The sequence below is a fragment of the Octopus sinensis genome, linkage group LG15, assembly GCF_006345805.1.
Source record: "Octopus sinensis linkage group LG15, ASM634580v1, whole genome shotgun sequence".
Lineage (NCBI taxonomy): Eukaryota > Metazoa > Mollusca > Cephalopoda > Octopoda > Octopodidae > Octopus > Octopus sinensis.
In genome coordinates this window covers 39,143,806-39,164,145 of record NC_043011.1, presented here as the reverse complement: position 1 = coordinate 39,164,145, position 20,340 = coordinate 39,143,806, and the positions used below count along the sequence as shown (strand labels likewise).

Genomic DNA, 20,340 nt, shown 5'->3' with positions numbered 1-20,340 from the left:
GAGTAATAGATGATGAAATCACAAAAGGCTGTTTTGCATCTTCTTCAGGTTTGAAATTTTTCGCTTGCAAAAAGTTGTCTAATGCCCAGAAAACCTGATAGTCAGTTGGTGCAAGCTCAAGTGAATATGGAGGATGAAAGAGTACTTCCAAGTTCAGTTCCTGTAACATGAGCAGCATTCTTTGTGCAACATGTGGTCGAGCATTGTCTTGCAAGAGAATTGGCCTGTCTCTATTGACCAATCTCGATTGTTTAATTGCAAGTTCACACATCATTTTATCCAATTGATGTATACATTCATTGTAATTGACTTACTGGGTCTCATGAAATGAAGGACACCAGTGCTGGACCACCAAACAAACACCACTAACTTTTTTTTCGGTGAATATTCTGAAAGGCAAAGTTGACCTTGGTGCAATTTGAACTCAGGATGTAAAGAGAGACGAAATACCATTGAGCATTTTGCCTGGCGCGCTAATGCCACCTTGACAAGCACAGTACATTACCAAAGGTCTCTGTCAGTTGTCACTGCCTCTGTGAGGCCCAAAGTTTGAAGGGTGCTTTTTACACACCACCGGCACAGGTGCCAGTTACACGACACTGTCATTGACCATGTACAATATCCATTTGCTAAAAGATACCACGCAGTGGTATCTTGGTGTATCTTCCATTTGTTTGTCATTTGAGTGCGGCCATGCTGGAGCACTGTCTTTCGTCAAAGAAATCAATTCGAGGACTTATTCTCTGTAAACCTACTACTTATTCTATCGGTCTCTTTTGCTGAACCGCTAAGTTATAGGGGATGTAAACACACCAGCATCGGGTGCCAAGCAATGGTGGGAGACAAACATAGACACACACACACACAACAACATATATATATATATATATATGCATAATGGGCTTCTTTGAGTTACTGTCTACCAAATCCACTCACAAGCCTTTGGTTGACCCCAGGCTATAGTAGAAAACACTTGCCCAAGGTGCCACGCAGTGGGACTGAACCCAGAGCCATGTGGTTGCAAAGCAAGCTACTTACTACACAGCCACTCCTGTACCTATATATATATATACATACATACACACAAATACACACACACACACACACACACATATATATATATATATATATATATATATACACACACACACGTATACATGTATATAATGCATTATTGTAAATAAATAACATAAATAGGCCATTTCTGCAAATCAAGAGCATGTATTTTTTTATTAGCATGCTCCTTAACTAGAGGCTATATAGTGTACAATATATAACCATATATATACACATGGGTGCATATATATATATATTCATGTATGAATGTAGGAGTACATCTGTACATGTGTTTGTGTATCTTTGCATGTATAACTATATATATATATATATATATATATATATATATATATATACATCTACATATATACATGTGTGTGTATAGGCATATCATATACATATATGGTATGTATTTATGTCTATATGTATTTGTGTGTGTGTGTGTGTGAAACAAATATGGAGACAAATGATGCTTTCATAATGGAACTTCACGCTGAAAGTGAAAGAAAAATTCTTCTCTTCTGAAAGATCAAACTTTCTGCAATTAGTGGAATTACTGCCGCGACCACCGCCACAGACATGAAGGGCGATGACGACATTAGAGATACGTAAGAAAACAAAGAATTGAATGCAAAGGAAGTGGAACCCTGAAGAATATGAACAAAGAGGAAAAGCAACGTGAATGGAAACGAAGAGAAAGAGAATTTCTAATTTCTCAGAAGACATAAACAAGAGAGTAAGGGGGGGGGGGGCAGATGAACAGAAGAAACAATAATAATAATAATAATAATAATAATAAAGAAAATAGATAAAATACGATGGTGATGATGACGATAGTACGATGAAGGGAGGAGGTGGACAAGGATGGGGAGAGAAAGACAAACTGACAGACCAATAGATAGAAGGATGCAAGCATGAAAGACCAGCATATCTTTGGTAAGTTTCCAAATTATAAAGTGTTCAATAATTGCTCATCCTTCGGTCATGATTATGTTGAAAGAATGGAGAATAATAGAGCGATGAAGAGAGAGAGGGAAGAAGACGGGGAGCGGACAGAAAGAGAGAGAAAGTGACAGACGGACAGAGAAAGAGAGAAGGAGAGTGTGTGAGTGTGAGCAGGCAAAGAGAATGAAAATTAACAACAGGGTATCAATTTTTATTGATTAGCAGAGTTTAAACAAGACGCGATTGATTTGTATTAGTTTTACATTTTACAAACCACAACTTAGAAATTTTTAAAGCCACCACCTCACCTCACTACCACCATCACCGCCGCTATCACTGCCGCCACCACCACCACCATCTGCATGTCACCACCGCTGTCTACGTTTGTCACTGTTATTATAATAACTATCATTAGCATTATGATGTATTTGATGTCCAAGAAAAACATGCTATGAGCTGGACCAACTGATCGTTTTAATCTATCACGGATTTATTACGAAAATAATAAACAAAGCACAAATAAAGAGATAAACAAAGAGGAAACGAAACCAAGAATATGGAATGCTTTCTCTTTCTCTCTTTTCCTCCACCCATCTCCAAGAAAAACCTTTCCTGTAGATAATCAGAAATTTCGGGGGGATAAACATCGATTATAAAGATAGCAGCCCTGTAGGACATTTGCTTTGGATGTGTGCTGTGAATTAATCATGAAAGCTTATGCTGTTGATTGCTTGTACGGAATGGCTCTCGCTCTGCGTTAATGATCTGCAATGAATGACAACTCGTTTGGAGGTAAGAAGTAGAAGAATTAAGTGAGCGAGCGAGTTAGCGAACGAGTAAACAAGCAAGTGACGCTTGATGAGATTCTTCACAACGTTCCGATGTGTCTCTTTGAATGCAAATAGCGGCTCATTAAGTTCTCCTACAGCCTGAAACTACGAGCGGAAGAAAAGAGAGAAAGTGCCGAGAAAGACAAATGAAGAGGAAATGTGCAGATGAATAAAAGAAATCGAGATGGTTTGAGAGGAATAAGAGACGAGAGAAACAAAAAGGAAATGAAAGGGAAGTCTGAAAAGATGAGCAAAGACGTATTGCCATACAATTACGATGCTCATTTTGTAATCCTATATTACCGGGTTCAATCCCAAACCGTGTGACATCTAAAGCAAAATATGTTCCCTAATACCCCTGGGTCAATCCAAGACTTAATCATCACATCAACATCATCATTTAACAGCAGTGTTCTATGCTGGTATGATTTGATGTGGCCGTATGGTTAAGAAGTTTGTTTCCTAGCCACACGGTTTCAGGTTCAATATCAACTGCGTAGCACCTTTTCAGTGTACCCAGAGGCCCACCAAAGCCTTCTGAGTGGATTTAACATGGAAAGTAACAGCGAGCTATCATATATAGCTGTGTCTATATACAAATGTGTGTATGTGTGTGTTGGCACGTAAAAAGCACCATTCAAGCGTGATCGTTATCTGTGTCGCCTTACTGGCACTTGTGCTGGTGGCACATGAAAAAACATTCGAGTGAGGTCATTGCCAGTGCCGCTGGACTAGCTCCTGTGCAGGTGGCACATAAAAAGCACCATTTGAGCGTGGCCATTGCCAGTACTGCCTGACTGACCCTTGTGCCAGTGGCATGTAAAATCACCCACTACACTCTCGGAGTGGTTGGCGTTAGGAAGGGCATCCAGCTGTAGAAACTCTGCCAGATCTGATTGGAGCCTGGTGCAGCCATCTGGTTCGCCAGACCACAGTCAAGTCGTCCAACCCATGCTAGCATGGAAAGCGGACGTTAAACAATGATGATGTATGTATGTAAATCATCATGATCATCATTTAACGTCCACTTTCCATGCTGGCATGGATTGGATAGTTAGAATGGAACTCATAAGCCCAAGAGCTGCATCGGATTCCAGTCTGATTTGGCAGGGTTTCTATTGCTGGATGCCCTTCCTAATGCCTACCACTTCAAGAGTGTAATGGGTGCTTTTTATGTGCCACCAGCACAACATGGCTGTAAGTGTGTATGTATGTGAGCGAGAGTATGTTTGTGTTGCCTTGTATCGGCATTATGTGAATCGTCATCACTTAATGTCCGCTTTCTATGCTGGCATGGGTTGGCCAGTTCGACATGGAGCAGGCTAGCAGGGAGTTGTCCAGACTCTTTATTTTGGGAAGGTTTCTACAGCTGGATGCCCTTCCTAATACCAACCACTTTACAGAATGTGTCAGGTGCTTTTTGCATACCACCAGCATGGGTATACTTGCACAGTACTGGCATAGGTGTGTTAATGTAGCACCAGCACAGGTGCTTTTTAAGTGGCACCAGCACCTGAAAGGTACAAGCCTGTATGCATGCAAGACAATGATTTTACTTAGTCTCTGGCATCTTATTGAGTACAGCAAATTGCCAAACTTCCCTAGTCCCTATGTAAACAAATGTCATTCATACAGTTCTATATTTAAGAGATGAGGAATTATGTACATTATTTACATTCGACGGATATTTGTCCTCATCTTCTTTGTTGTTAACACAACGTTTCAGCTGATATATCCCCCCAGGCCACAGGCATATGGCGTAGTGGTTAAGAGCGCGGGCTACTAACCCCAAGATTCCAAGTTCAATTCCGAGTTCAATTCCAAGCAGTGACCAGAACATAATAATAATAATAATAATAATAATAATAATAATAATAACAACAATAATGATAATAATAATAATAATAATAACAACAACAACAACAACTTCGACAAATACCTTAGGAATGAGAACCCAGGTTCGAAATTTCCCCAAGACACCTAAAGAAGGCTGGAGGGTATATCAGCCGAAACGTTTTGTTAACAACAAACAAGATGAGGACAAATATCCGTCGAACGTAAGTAATGTAAATGTCATTCATTCCCAATATTCTGCAAAAAAACATGTCTGCCTTTGGGAAAATATTACCTTGCTTGGAAAGAGGTAAGGGTTTGTAACAAGAGGAGCATCTGACAATATAAAATCTGCCTCAATAAATTTTGACTGACTTATATAAGCATGGCAAAATGGACAATAAACATGGTGATGACAATGATGATGGTGATCATCATCACCATCATCATTTAACATCTGCCTCCCATGTTGACTGGGTTTCTGTGGCCAGATGCCCTTCCTAATGCCAACTATTTTACAGAGTGTACTGGGCGCTTTTAATACAACAACAGCATTGGTGCTTTTTATGTGGCACCAACACCAGTGGAGCTGCTAAATAACTTGCAGGACAAGTAAAAGAATGAACAGGTAAAAGAATAAACAAACAGAAAAAAAGGCAAAAAATTCTCAAAAAAAAAAAAAAACCCCAAAGAATGACAGAAGAGCTCATTACATTAGCTGATTACATTTATCATTGCTTTGCATAAAATATCTTCTTATCTGATCGAACTGGTTCACAGGGAAATAAAAAGCATTTAGAAGAGTTTACCAATTGTCCTATTCAGATAACTCGAGATTTAGTCATCTTGTTTAATTACACTTATGTAAGCACAAACCACATTCTAAAAGAATACTGGAACAAAAGAAAAAAACAAAAAAAAAACACTGTCTACTTTGTTAGTGTTTTATCATCGACCTGATAAGAAGTGGGCGGGGGTGTAGGGTTGGAATACAACTTTGAGATTTCATTGGACAACATTAGCTTTATTGGAAAAACATAATTGAGCACTTAAATTCCATTTGGTCCTCAATAGCATCATTAATTCTCTATAACACAATGTCTTTCTCTTTCCAACTCAGAAAGCTTTGGAGAAATTTTTACAGTGGAAACTGTTAGTGCTGCCATCTACAATTGTTTTGAGAGAGAGATACATAGAGAGACAGAGAGAGAGAGAGAGTTTACTAAGAAATAGAAGAGAGGGTGAAGATCCCCTTTGAGGGTAGAGACCCACTTCAAGATCTATAGCTTTTCCTTTTTCTATATTATTATTATTATTATTTTTATTATTATCATCATCACTATTACAAGAGGTCTTTCTCATATGAGTGAGAGACGATATGAAATAATATTTCCCTAAACACCTTCCCCTCAACTTACGACCTATGCAACTTACAACCACAAAAAATATATAAATAATCAATTTTCAGACATTGGGCAGTTGCATGTACAATAACTATGGCGGCATCTGGTAACACAGGCCGCCCTCAGACCCAGGCATCCCACGACCTGCCATTGTCTCCCACTCAGTCACTTTCAAGCATCAGTTGCAAGTGGATTTGTAACAACTGCATCTGAAATACCCCTAAATTGACAGGTAAAAGAAAGATGCTTTCATCTACAGGAGCACCAGGTAAGAAGTCAAGGGAAGCTATTGATTTAAACTGTATTTTTATAACCTGTTTGAATGAAAATAGTGTTGAAAAATATGAATTCGACATACGACCAAATTGACTTATGACATGTCAGTTAGAAAGGAACTCAGTCATAAGTCAAGGAGAAGGCGTATGTTAAATGACAATATATATATATATGTTAAACAATGATGATGATGATGTTATATAGGCACAGGAGTGGGTGTGTGGTAAGTAGCTTGCTTACAAACCACATGGTTCCGGGTTCAGTCCTACTGCGTGGCACCTTGGGCAAGTGTCTTCTACTATAGCCTTGGGCTGACCAAAGCCTTGTGAGTGGATTTGGCATATATATAAAAACCTAATGAATGATGGCAATATAATCTAAAATAAACTGGATCAATTTCTCCAGTTTTCAAACCCCAAATTTTGGAGCAAAAATTGGTTTTGATTTCCGACTATTCTCCTTTATTATTACTATTATCATTATTATTATATATTAGTTAATAAACTGTATGCTATACACTTGGTATGTTCACTGGCTCAGTGTTTGTTGGGTATTTGATCAATGAAAGAAATGGAAAATGTTCAATATCCCATCCACGAGAGATCAATGCTAGATGGGTCAAAATAATTGTAATGATCAATAAAGGTTCTTGTATCTTACATTTTTCACTTCTCTCAGTAAAATGTGTGTGTGTGTGTGTGTATTATATATATATATACACATACACAAACATATATATATATATATATACAAACATATATACATACACACACACACATTTACCATCTACTTGGTTTCTAGGATTAGACTGAGATTATGCTGGGACACTGCCCTGAAGAATATCTAGTCAAATGAATGGACCCCATTACTATTCTATTTTTTTAAAGCCTGGCACTTATTCTATCGGTCTCTTTTGCTGCACTGTTAAGTTACAGGGGTCGTAAACACACCAACACTGGTTATCAACTGATGGAGGGGGATGAATGCAACAACTCCCCCCCACCCATATATATACACACACACACAAAGGGCTTCTTTCAGTTTCCATCAACCACATCTATCCACAAGGTTAGCCTGAAACTAAGTAGTAGAGACTTACCCAAGGTGCCACTCAGTGGGACGGAACCTGAAATTATATAGGTGGCAAGCAAGCTTCTTACCACACTGCCAAACACACGTGCCTACACATAGATATACATTTCTATATACACACACACATTTATATTTCTATATGTGCCTTGTTGTTATTCATTTATTGATAAACCGTTTGTGTGTGTGTGTGTGTATGCTTGTATGCATGTCTGTGTGTGAACACATACACACATACTAAATGTGTGTGTATGTATATATATATATATATATATATATATATATATATATATATATGGAGAAGGGATATTTGGATGTGAATAAGACTGTATATGTATGAACAGACAAATATATATATATATATACATATACAAGTATATATACATATATGCATGTGTAAATATATATATTTATATGCATCTGCAAATGTGTGTGTGTGTGTGTGTGTGTGCACATTATGGTTGAGTGTTTGCATCTATATATATGGCTTTTTAAGTGAGTTCTTGCATCTGTGCACACAGGTGTCTGTGTAGGTGTATGATGTATACAAGGCATGCACATTCGTTAGTGCTCGCATCTGTTTATGCAAATCTTTGTATGTGAATGGTATGTGTGCATGAGAGCGTATGTACGTGTGTACGCATACGTACATGCCTAGCTGTATGTGTAAACACGCATTACCTATTTCAGCTAGATGTCTATAAAAATATCCAGTATTATCTCAAATGGAAGAAAATGTGTCAAAAATGAAAGTAATAATAACAAAGTGGAGAACAAGAATGGTAAGCATTAAATATAAAAGTAAATGCAAACCTAATATTTGGAATTTTTTCACTCTCTCATACTTTAGTTGTTTTCGTTGTTTTTTGAAGTATAAGGGGTGCTATTTTCAGTTTTTTTCACACAAATTGTTATGTTATAAACCATTTTTTGCTATTGTATTTTTACCAGTATTTTTACTGATTTTTAAAAAACAAAATAAAATCTTCCGGATTGTATTTATCTATATTTGAATAACTCAAGTAAAAACCAGCAGACAAGCAAGCAGCTATCCAGCATAACACAGCAAATACACACAAACACACGCACGCATGCACAAACACATACATACACATACACATACATAAAAAAAACAAGCCGATTGCTTCATCCAATCGGTTTAAGTTTCTCTGAAAGATCACGCACACATGTTCTCAGGAATCTTTCCCAAAAATAAAATTTCTTAAGCAGCCTCACACACACTGAACAATGAGAACAGAAGATTTCAATCATTGATGAAATGCAGCCATAAGAAAACTGTTCTGTTGTCGACTGCAACAGTAAAGAAAACACAACAAAAAAAAAAAGAAGCGAAAACAAAGAAGAAAAATGGAGCTTGATCGGGATTAGCTTTCCATGCTCCTGAGAGAACTGCTGTCAGATTTAAATTAAATGCAGAGATGCGTGCACACGTAGAGTGGTAGGTGAGCCGCCACATGCGAGTATATAGTGTGGTTTAACGTGGTATAAGTACAGGCGGTGTTGTATTTAAAACTGACTGAAGCAGCTTAACTGCTAAGTTAATAAACAGCCATTAAGTTAATAATAGAAGACAGTTTAAAAAAAAAAAAAACAGAAAATGTCTGAATTTGAATACCTACATAACCTGTGTGTATGTATATATATATATATGTGAGTCTACCATCATCACCTTCACTTCAACTTTCCCATGATAGCACGGATCAGACTGAATTTATTAAAGCCGACTGTTTCTTTTTTCTTACAGCCAGGTGCTCTTACTGTCACTCACCCTCACCAGTTTCCAAGCCAAATAATATTTCCACATGGCCAAACAAGTTCTTCACAAAGAACTGAAAATGAACAACACACATGTGCCACCATCACACAGTATCAAGACAAGGGAATGAAAACACACACACACAAACACAGTGGCATATTATCAAAACATCATCTTTTAAATGTCCGTCTATACTGGCATAGATTGGATGATTTCACAGGATCCTACAAATTGCACTCCAATGTCTACTTTGACATGGATTCAATAGCTAGATGCGCTTCATAATGCCAACCACTTTACAGAGTGTACTAGATATCTTTCTCCATAGCATCAGTACTAATGATGAAAACAATTTTAGAAAACTTTTGGTAAACTACAAATTTATTATTCCTCAACAAGAATGGCATCAACAGCAACTCGGAACTTTTGATCAGCATATATATATATACACACACACACACACACACACCACACACACATATATATATATATATACACACACACACACACACATATATATATACACACACATATATACATATATATATATACAAATATATGTATACACACATATATAGATATAGATATACACACATAAATACACATATATACCTATATATATTCTTATATACACATATATATACACATATACACACACACACACAATATATATATATATATATATACATACACACACACACACATATACATATATATAATCGGTTCAGAGACGTGCAACCAAACGCATACCCTCCATCAGACACCTACCATATTCTGAGCGCCTTGTTTCCCTGGGCATGGATTCACTGAAGCTCCGGCGTCTGGCGACGGACTTGGTAAACACCCACAAAGTTGTCAACCACCTCACCAATAACAACACTGAACACCTTTTTGATCTCCATGTGTCTAACACACGTGGACATGCTTACAAAGTCAGAAAACAACACAGCTCCCATGACTTTCGGAAACATTTCTTCACGCTCAGAGTTGCTGAAGCATGGAATAAACTGCCTGCGTCAGTTGTTGACTGCCATGACACTGCATCCTTTAAGGCCTCATGCTTTCCGAAATCCGTCGAAACTACACCTGATTATATATGCACTTTAGATGAGTTGTAGTGCACCTGAGCACTGTACACAATGTTTATTATTATTATATATATAGGCGCAGGAGTGGTTGTGTGGTAAGTAGCTTGCTTACCAACCACATTGTTCGGGGATCAGTCTCACTGCGTGGCACCTAGGGTAAGTGTCTGCTACTACAGCCTCAGGCCAACCAAAGCCTTGTGAATGGGTTTGGCAGACGGAAACTGAAAGAAGCCCATCATATATATGTATATACATGTGTGTGTATATATATATGTGTTTGTGTGTGTATATGTTTGTGTGTCTGTGTTTGTCCCCCCAACATCGCTTGACAACCGATGCTGGTGTGTTTACGCCCCCGTAACTTAGCAGTTCAGCAAAAGATACCGATAGAATAAGTACTAGGCTTACAAAGAATAAGTTCTGTGGTCGATTTGCTCAACTAAAGGCGGTACTCCAGCATGGCCACAGTCAAATGACTGAAACAAGTAAAGGGAGTATATATATTCATATATTTATCATCATCATCATCGTTTAACGTCCGTTTTCTGTGCTAGCACGGGTTGGACAGTTTGACCGGGATCCGGGAAGCCAGGAGGCTGCACCAGGCTCCAGTCTGATCTGGCAGTTTTTCTACAGCTGGATGCCCTTCCTAACGCCAACCACTCTGTGAGTGTAGTGGGTGCTTTTTACATGCCACCGGCACAGGTGCCACGGGAGGCTGGCAGCAGCCACAATTGGTTAGTGCTTTTTACGTGCCACCGGCACAGAAGCCAGTCAAGGTGGCGCTGGCATCGGCCACGTTTGGAAGATATATATATGAATATATATATATATATATACATACATGCATGCACATATACATACATACACCACACATATATATAGATAGATATACATACATATATACATATGTACACATACAAACATACACACACACACACACACATATATATATATATATATATATATATATATATACACATACATGCACGCACATATACATATACATACAAAGATACTGTGCCATACTTGTTGTCAATAGTGTTATATATGTGTATCAATGTATAAATACACACACACACACACGAAGAGAGAGAGAGAGAGAGAGTCCGAAACTGTCTCATTCCTGTTTATATTAACTAAATGCTCCATAGCACAAAAGTGTTTTCGTTGACCGATATCTCTCCGCAGAAGAACAAAGAAAAACCAATAAAAAAAAAACGAAGAAAGTAGAAAAATGAAGAAAGCCATTAAAGTAAATCGAGCTATCTGATTAAGATCTGTTGGAACATCACAACTTCCATACATCCATCAATGGTATATATACCGGTTGCAATGTGGATCATGCAATGCTTACACACATACACATACACACACAGATAAACGCAGTTTTTCTAATGAAAAAAAAACACCTTAAAATACAAGTACAAACACACTTCTGCTTATTTAAACTGCCTCACACACAAACACACATACTTTGATACTTTGATAGGTTTCGGCCATTATTGGCCCAGGCCATATGTATGTGTGTATATATATATATATATATATACACACACATCTAAATCCATATCTATTTATACATACAAATATACATATCTATATAGCCATCTATTCATATATATATATATATATATGGCCATCTTTTTATACGTATATACATATATATACACACACATGTAGATATCTATGTATCCATCTACTTATACATATATATTATATAATATATATATACACACACACATTACAATACACACAGCAAATACAAATGACAGCCTATCGATAAACAACCGCAACGGCGTATCTTCTACTGATCTACTGTGACACTCATGCCTTCCCAACTGTAATAAAAGCCATATTAAGATAGCTTTTATTACAGTTGGGAAAAGCCACAGCATTTATTACAGGTCATAATGCATTAAGATGCTTTTTCTATGATCTCAATCTCAGTTTCTCTCCCTGCTTTTCTTTCTCTCTCTGTTATGGCTGGTTAAACGGCCCCTTATCTGGGTTATCTCTGCCATTACGCAAACAGCCACTGATTTCTAACACCACACACAAACACACAGGAGGCCAAGACCACAAATTTTAAGGGTGAGTAGAGTCGATTAAATAAATCGACCCGGTGCTTAGCAGATACTTTATATTTGATATAACCCTGGTAGGATGAAAGCCAAAATTCCACCTAGGCAGTTCTTGAAATCAGAAAGTAAAAATACCTTAACTAGCAATCGCAAAGTATTTTCTCAAATATTTTAGCAAGTACGGGACAAACTGGTCCTTCCCATTCTCAGAGAATTCTGAGAACAGCGAACCAATTTTCATGCCTATAATATAGACAATGACTTGGCAGAAACTATCGTATTATTTCTTTATTGCCCACAAGGGGTTAAACATAGAGGGGACAAACGAGGACAGAAAAAGGGATTAAGTCGATTATATCACCTCAGTGCGTAACTGATACTTATTTAATCGACCCTGAAAGGATGAAAGGCAAAATCAACCTCGGCGGAATTTGAACTCCGAACGTAGCGGCAGACGAAATATTGGAGCTAAGCATTTCGTCCGGCATGCTAACATTCCTGCCAGCTCGCCACCTTATCTTATTATTGTATGGCATTTCTTCCACCACTCTGCATGCTATCTTCAAATACCAAGAAGGCCAAGTTTGATAGAAGCAGTACAATCTGAATCCATGAGCACACTTGACAAGTTGCCCGGATTCTGCCATAGGTCTAGGGACCAGATATTAATCTGTGTAAGCTGTGGCTTGCTGTCACTCAAATACTCCAGACCTAGTGCATTGCTTTCTGAAAGAGAAGAGGCAAAAATGCTATTCACTCTTTAGCATTTAAACTGGCCATATCTAGCCCAAACATTCCATTCGTCTTTTATTCAAACTAACCAAATTTGGCCCTTCACATCTACCTCATAATATCATTCTAAAATAATACAGAACAAGTCCGGGAACTGTTGCATTAACTGAGATACATCTTGCACACTAGTCCGGAAACTGTTGCATTAACTAAGATACTGGGTGGATGGCAAGATTGGGGGTGGCAGGATTGTGGGTGGAATGTCACGCAAAGTACTTTGTGGTTTACGGCAACACTACTTTAGGCTCTGAGTTCAAATTCCACATCGGATATCATAGCCTTTTATCTTTCTGACGGAGATAAAAATAAGGAAGTAGTTGCAGATCAGGCACTGTGGTTTCATATAATTGATTAGATTCCTTTGAGGAAGTGTAACAGTATGATCACAGACTCACAATTGAAACACGTTACAGCATAAAAGAGTTAAGCAACAATAGAATGCACACATGTGCACCTTGAACAAGCTCGTGTGTCTTTGAAACGCATTGGATGTATGTGTTTTGGACAACAAAAGCGAGTGCATCCATGTGTGTGTTTCGAATATAGTGTGTCTTCACCAATAAAAATGTGTGTGTCTTAAACACAAGCACTCTCTTTCTCTCAAATGCAATTGGCTTGTGTATATCTCTCTCTCCCTCTCACTCAAACACTAACAGTCTATGTATGTATGTATGTATTGGTATACATATATATATATATATATACATATATATATATATATATATATACATATACATACATATATACATATACACATATATATACATACACATAAATATACATACATATATATATATACATATACATATATATATGTGTATATATATATATATATATATATATATATATATCCATATATGCTTTCTCTCAAGCACAACCAGTTTATATGTACTTCTCTCTATCTCTCCATCCCTCCCTCTATCAATCTCTTCTCTCTCTCTTAGTATAGTATCTGATGTTTGGTAAATATCACAAAACAGGAAGTGAGCAAATTTAATTTATCCACCTTTTCATGATGTTTTATCCACTGGAAGTTTCCCCTCATAAAAAAAAAGGTTTGGTGGGGAAAAAAACCCCAAAAAAACCTGCAAATGTTCTAGAACTCCTCGTTTCAAATCCCACGGTGAGAGTTCAGAGACGGAACCTTCAATGCCACCGAGACTGCTTCCAATATTTGACTGGGAAACAGATTTGCTGATTCTTGCAGGAGAGAATATAATTCATAAAAGCTATGAATTCTCTGATTCCCAACTGGTTAAAAATCAAATTAATGGTTTCAGTCAATGGCTGGCTGGCCGGCCAAACTGGAGCAGTGCTGCCTTCAAGGGAAAAACGGGACAGACCGGACCTCTTGTACCAACCCTACAATGTCCTTCAGAAAATAAACAGTCACATTTGTTTTCATCCAATCATTAAAAAAAAAAAAAGAAAACTCTGCCAAAACAGATAAAGTAGCCTGGGACACTCTTCTCTCTGTCTGGCTCCTGTCAGACCGTTCAACCCATGCTTGCATGGAACATAGCCCTTAAACAATGATAATGACAATGATGATTATCAAAGTCTCAAGGCTTTGAGAAAATACATGATTAATTCAAAACAATGTAAATAAAATAAATAAGCAATCTAAGTATTCTGGAGCATACTCTGACTACCTCAATTACCTTATCTACCCATTTTTCAGCGAGAAGTATACCCATGCCCCCAACCCAGAAAATCTTGTACCTGTGTTCTTTGCCTGTGAGGAACATAGCAGAACCTCCTCTCCACCTTACTTCTTGGATGCAGCACATATCAACACATCGTTCAAGCATTTCAACAATATCACTAGACCTACCTTTCAGTGTGCCAACCCCGAGGGTGCGGGAGGTATGGGCCCGTGAGAACCTGGGATGGGGGACAGTAGCTTCATGTTAATCAGCCGAAATTTGCTAGGATGATCCGGTTCCTGACTGAAGATTAGAGGCTTTGAATGACCCGTCCGTATTTTCTGTCGTCTCATTGTGTATTTTGCGTTCTTGTCCCATTTTGTATTTTTATATATAATTTTTATACATATATACACATACATACAAATACTTTTATATATAAACACACGCAAATACTTGAATATATACACACACACACACATATATATATATACACATATACATACACACAATATATATATATATATGTATATATATATATATATATATATATATATATATATATATATATACACACACACACACACATTGTATTAAAAAGCAGCAAAAATATCACAAAAGTTATTACTCAGAGTTTAAAACAAAACTGTTTGACGAACAGGAACGTGAAACTCTGAGTAACAGTTTTTGTGATATTTTGGTGCATTTTAATAAAGCATATTACTCTACTTCTGGTATTCGAATACTATTTCTTCCACCCTGTTTTGCATTTATGTGCTTACTCTGCTATATATGTGTGTGTGTATATATATATATATATATATATATATATATACATATATATATATATACATATATATGTGTATATATAAATATATGTGTGTATATATATATGTGTGTATATATATATATATATATAATATATATATATACACATATACATATATATATATATACACATATACATACACACAAATATATATATATATATAATAATGAACATACACACACACACCACACATATATATATATATATATATATATATATATACACCCACAACTCATATATATATATATATACACATGCATTTAAAAACACATACACAGTGACATATACCAACATATACACCAAATGCAATATACATATGCTAATTAGGATATCACTCATGAATGAGCCTGGCCCTTAAAAAAAGACTAAAGGTCAGAGTACTCTGCAAACATCCACCCACGCCTTCACCTTCTTCGCAGAAACAAAAATATATAAATGTAAACAGGCACACACAAAACAAAACGGAATTGTAACAACACAGAAAGGTCAAAACACTCATCCAAACCCCACAACCACTCATATTTTCATAAAAATTTCCTCTATGAAAAGCAGAAGGTAATTAAAGAGGCATTCCAAGAAAGGTTCAGTAGTTCTCTTTGTGCCCTTAGGAAAAGGTTAAATTGATAGATAAATGATGAGGGGAGTACATGGGGGTGGGGAGAGGAAAAGGGTCAAATGGTTAATGTTACAACTGTATAGTAAGTAGCCCTGCCCTCTCAGACATTTTTTTTTTGTTCAGAGAAAATTCTTTTATATTTCTCTGACCCTCATATTACAAGTTTTCCATAAATAATACAAAAAGAAAAAAAGAAAAAAAGAAAAAAAAAGATGCAGAGGCGTGGCTGTGTGGTAAGAAGTTTGCTTCCAATCCATATGGTTCTGGGTTCAGTCTCACTGCATGGCACCTCGGCCAAATATATTTCTATTTTTCACTAAAGCCTTATGAGTGAATTTGGTAGCTGGAAACTGAAAAGAAGCCCATCATATGTGTGCATGTGTGTGTGAAGGGGTATCCTTGTGTATCTGTTTTTATCACCCCAACTACTTGACAAATGGTGTTGGTTTGTTTACATCCCCATAAGTTAGTAGAAAACAGTTGAGGAAGGAAGTTCTCAACCACACAGCCATACTTGTGTGTGTGTGTGTATGTGCATGCACGCGCATGAATATATGCATTTTGTCTTGTCTTTATGTTCTCAGTTCAAATTCTGTTGGGATCAATTTTGCCTTTCATCCTTATAAACTGGGGTCAATATAATAGACTAACCCCAACCTGAAAATTTCAGGTCTTGTGCCTTCAGTAGAAAGGATTATTATTATTATTATTATTATTATTATTTATTTTTAATCTGCATGTTTGTTACAATCACTTGCCGAGACACACCCAGTGTCCTAGGGCGAGTGAAGGATAAGAGATATTGTAGTATGACTGAAAGCTTGGGGAGGGGAAGTGGCAGGGGTAGTAGCGAAGTATCTTCAAGTAATACAACAGAGACATTTAAATGGATAGGGTCTTTCTAAGGATATAGGGCAGTACTTGTCAGTACAATCTTTTGGATTTCTCTGAGACATGGTCCTCCTGAGATCTTATCTAATTATCGTTATCATTATTTTTAATCATTATTAAGAAGGCGGTAAGCTGGTAGAATCGTTAGCATGCTTGACAAAATGCTTAGCAGGATTTTGCTTATCGATTTGTTTTGAGTTCAAATTCTGCCACGGTTGACTTTGCCTTTCATCCTTTTGGGGTCAATAAAAATAAGTACCTGTTGAAAACTGGGATCGATGTAATCGACTCTTTCCCTCCCCTAAAACTGTTGCCCTTGTGGCAAAATTTGAAGCTATTATTATTATTACCATTATTATTATTATTATTATTATTATTATTATTATTAAGAAGGTAGTAAGCTGGTAAAATCGTTAGCGTGCTGGGTGAAATGCTTAGCAGTATTTTGCCCGTTGCTATGTTCTGAGTTCAACTTCTGCCAAGGTCAACTTTGCTTTTTATTCTTTAGGGGTCGGTAAATTAAGTACCAATGAAACACTGGGGCCAATGTAATCAACACATCCTCTCACCCAAAATTGCTACCCTTGTGGCAAAATTTGGAACCATTATTATTATTATTATTAAGGTGGTGGTGAAATGGTTAGCAATATTTTGCCTGTCGCTACGTTCTGAGTTCAAATTCTGCCGGTGTCGACTTTGCCTTTCGGGGGTCAATAAATTAAGTACCAGTGAAACATTGGGGTCAATGTAATCAACAACGTCCCTCCTCACAAATTTCAAGCCTTGTGCCTTTAGTAGAAGGGATTATCATTATTTTTATTAAAGGCGGTGAGCTGCAGAATCGTTACTGTCGTGCCCAGTAGCATTTTGTCTGTCATTACGTTCTGAGTTCAAATTCCATTGGGGTCAACTCTGACTTTCATCCTTACATACTCAGGTCAATATAATCGACTAGACCCCCCCACCCCCAAAATTTCAGGTCTTGTGCTTTTAGTAGAAAAGATTTTTCTTATTATTATAATCGCAGCGTGGAAGATGTTTATAAGCCATTTAAGATTCTTAAATGGCTTATAAACACCTTCCATGCTGCGATTGCTTTCGTTCCAACATATGATCTCAGATCAAGTCACTTGCTATGCAAGTACATCTCCATAATTATAATTATTATTATTTCATCTGTTGTTGTCAACAATGACACAAGACAACACAAGAGATGAAGACAGAGCCAGTGTGTGTGTGCATATACATATTTACTCACACACATGGCATATCCTAACAGAAAGGAAAAGGAGAAAAAATAAATATTTCTAATCAATCTACTATTATTGACACTTAAAAATTTCAATATGTTTCCAATAGTCTGGTATTGTAACAAAACCCATCTCTTCATCTTTTCCTTTGCAAAAGCTAAACGCAATTGTAGAAATGCTTGCAGGTGCTTAACTATACTTGCCTACTTATTTCATCAGGCCCCCATTAGCCATCCCGGAAGGCAAATTCAATCACAACAAATTTCAAATTGAGATCAAACAGGGTGTCGAGAAAATAACACAATAATGCTTTATTGATTCTGGAAGAAATATTAACATACCTTCAACAATATTTCCATATTGGCATTTGTGAAAAAATAAATATACATTTTTACAGAAATATGCCAAAGTCGGTTTATATTTTGAAATCTTCTGTTTAAAGAGCATCATTTTTGGAGGAGGAACCGAAGAATGAAAAGATCCACACTATACAGAACAAACATTCCAATTCTGAATCGATGTAACTTACCTAGAAGGAAGAAGAAAACAAAAATAATTAAGTTTTAATAAACTCATCAATTTCAACGATATCATAATTGAAAAATCATCATCATTATCATGCTTTAACCCACATTAACCCACTGTCCTCATTTGAGGACAGTTGTATTTGGTTCATTAACTGAAATAAAGGTTAACTGGATGCAAAATAGTGCTTGCATTTATTTAACCATTGTATTTGGTCTATTTCCTGCAATAAAGGTTAATTGGATGCTTTGGTATGGTTGTAATCCCTAGTTATATAACTGTCTTCAAAATTTCGACAGGGTTAAGATGGGTTGACGTCCACTTTCCCATGCATGGATGAGTAAGATGGAATTTATTGAGGTCAGTTTTCTATAGCCAGACACCCTTCACCAACCCTGACTTGTTTCCAAGATAGATAATATCCCACCCACCAACCAATGGTAGACATACTTTCACAGAAGGCAAAAAGCAAACAACACCGCTTGTATAACAGTGACGTTTGATTACAACTATTACAGAGATAATAGGGTGACACCGTAGTAGGATGGCGAGAGGGGGGTGCCGCTCTAAGAGAAGTAGGGGGTGCTGTACTAAAGAAATAAAGCTGAGCTAGGGAAAGAATGAACAGGAAGGAAGAGGTGATACTTGGTGGGGTAGCGGTTACCAGTTTATCGAAGGGGGAAACCAAAGGCTAAGAGTGAAAGATGATCCATGTGAAATATAGCACACTGACAAATCAACACTAATATCGCAATGACCCCACCACATGCCAATATCTTTTACAGCTATTACAATCTTGTGAGTCACATGGTAACCGTAATCCACAACACATTACCCTATTCATTATCATAATTTAATGTTCAATCTCCATGCTGGAATGGGTTGGGCGGTTTCACAAGAGTTGGCAAGCTGGAGGGTTGTGTCAGGCTCTTATAGTCTGCTTTGGTATGGTTTCTACAGCAGGATGCCCTTCCTAATAGCAATCACTTTAAAGAGTGTACTGGGTGCTTGTTTGTTTTTTGTTATGGCACCAACACCATCAGGGTCGCCAAGAAATTTGCAACAAAAAGATCCTCCTCCTCATCATCATCAGCGTTTAACATCCGCTTTCCATGCTAGCATGGGTTGGATGATTTGACTGAGGAATGGCGAACCAGATGGCTGCACCAGGCTCCAATTTGATCTGGCAGAGTTTGTACACCTGGATGCCATTCCAAATGCCAACCATTCTGAGAGTGTAGCAGGTGCTTTTACGTGCCACCAGTCAGGCGGTACTGGCAACAGCCATGCTCAAATGGTGTTTTTTACGTGCCACCAGCATGAAAACATAAAACAAATATGAAAACCAGATTGTCACTGCTGCAGGGTCCCTCTATGACCACAGGTCTGCTTCGCGATAACCGATTCGAG

General features: G+C 37.3%; 1 protein-coding gene across 1 annotated transcript in view; it reads right to left on the bottom strand.

Moving 5' to 3' along the window:
* The window catches only part of LOC115219910 (mannosyl-oligosaccharide 1,2-alpha-mannosidase IA), a 533,489-nt gene that overhangs the window by 302,355 nt on the left and 210,794 nt on the right, over positions 1-20,340 (bottom strand). The window lies entirely within an intron of this gene.